Below are 2152 nucleotides of genomic sequence, written 5' to 3' on the forward strand. Positions count from 1 at the left end.
CTCAAGAAATTGAAGTGTGATATCGAACTCACAAATCATCTGCCCATCCCATGAAAAATTTCAAGTGTAGATGATTTACAAATGAAAAATAATAGATGGCAAATGCAATTCAAGGATGAAAAATAGAGGCTCAGATATTTGGACGCATATCCACATATGATAATATCGTTGTAGGAGGTCGTGTGCTACGAGAGGATTCTTGAGTCTTTAAATAGAGTTTTTCTAAGGAAACATTTAATGGAAGAAACTAGACAACTTTCTACAACTGAGAAATCCTGCAATTATACTTGCAACAAAACGTGAATCCAAATGGTGCAAGTACCGATGACAATCAATTAGTCTACTAGATCACACAAAGAGATCCATAATTAAGTGTTTATAATTTTTTAAACATGGCCATTCAAATGTCATACTTACTATCATGGATTGTGTAAAATAATTTATTCTAAATGGAGTAGTTTTCCCGAGGCATCCACATGGAGGGCGTGATAATTATCTACTGGGAACCATGCAACCAATCACTCAAGCCCAACATAAATGTGATTTGATTATACAACTTTGGAAGGCAACGTGGTAGATCATGAACAACACCATCCTCATCTTGACATGGGAAAATATGGTTCTCCTATCATTCTAGCCCCCGCCCAATGGCAGCCACCATATGCAGCAATGGTTTCTAGCATGATGTCATCAACAAAGAAAAATCAGTACTCTTTGTTGCAGGGAATGATGGAAAGCATTACAATAATCATATGTCCTCCTTTTGTCAACTTTCACACAAATTTAAATTTTTTTACAAAGAAATAACAACAATAATGTGGTGAAGCATCTGATAAATTTTGGAAGTTTAAGTACAATATTTTGTGTGAAGAAATCAAAGGACAACCATTATCTTGATGGTTACAGTGTTAAGGTCATTGTTACATCCATGGATGACCCTCTTCCTAGTTATAGATCCATTGTATGTGTTTCCCTCCTCAATTATAATAATGAGGTATGTGTGGCATTGATATTGGACATGTCAGGGTCATGGCAGATGTTTCAAAGTGGTATCAACGAATGGGATGATTCGAGAGTTGCAACCATCATATAATTGCACAAGAATCTGGAGTGACATCAGCTAAGATTCTTGCAAAGGTACCCGATTGGTTGACATATGATTTTCCTCTAGATGTGAAAGACAAGATAGATTGTCTATGGGGAGGATACTTGAAAGGTCAAGCTCATAAATGGTTCCTTTAAATTTACTAGAGATGAGAATTAAATTAACCTAGTAGGTGATGGGACTGAAGCAGTTTAATTATGATAATGGAAGTAATGGTGGAAGAAAAGATGCTTCTAGAATAAATAGGCAAGAATTGGGAAACCAAGAAAGGCATCCCCTTTTCGAGGAAACTCATAATGAGGAAGGAAACATCAAATAATGTATTTCATATTTCTAAAATATGTATTTTCTTTTTCTCATGCAAACTAGTTTGGAAACTTAAAAAAGGAAGGCAATATCTAAATAATGCTTTGTTGTTTCCATGAAAAACTATTTGTAATCAAGTTAATAAGCAGGTTCCTTGCTTATAAAATTCGACTTCTCCCTCATAAGAGAATGGTGGTATTCTTTTCAATATCTTCTTGTTTATCTCTCTGTTGTTTTCATTGTGTAATGTATCATTAATAATTTTCATATATGCATATATAACACTGAGAATGAGGATGATACTCAATTATTTGGTCATGTAGATGAAATAGTTAACACTATAATAGGTCTTAGTGAAACTGTGAAAGATTCCATAGTAGTTCAAAATGTGTTCAAGCCTCTTCCTTCCATATTCAATACCAAAGTACCAACCATTAAGGGGATGCAGGCCTTATCACATTAACCATGGATCAACTACATGGAACATTAACTACCTATGAAATGAGAACCAAAAAAGGCAGATATACATCAAGGGAAATAACCTTAAAAGGTAATAAGAAGACCAAAGAAGATCAAGAAGACTCAAGTTATGGACATGATGAATAAGAAACAAAAATTGACAAAGATTGAAGAGAGGGTCTGACAAATATACAAAGGTAAGATGCCTTTCAAATGTTTCAATTGTGGAAAAGTTGGTCACTATGCATCTAAATTCCCGCATAAGAAATAAAATAATGAATA

The 2152-nt window shown here is 34.2% G+C and overlaps 1 pseudogene; it reads left to right on the forward strand.

The window, feature by feature from the left end:
• Positions 1–606: 606 nt before the first annotated feature.
• LOC149151705 (nudix hydrolase 26, chloroplastic-like) lies at positions 607–1300 on the forward strand (annotated as a pseudogene).
• The last annotated feature ends 852 nt before the right edge of the window (positions 1301–2152 follow it).

Source organism: Pinus tabuliformis, chromosome 9, assembly GCF_031772625.1.
Source record: "Pinus tabuliformis cultivar Carrire ecotype Pingquan chromosome 9, CPIR1, whole genome shotgun sequence".
Classification (NCBI taxonomy): Eukaryota; Viridiplantae; Streptophyta; class Pinopsida; order Pinales; family Pinaceae; genus Pinus; species Pinus tabuliformis.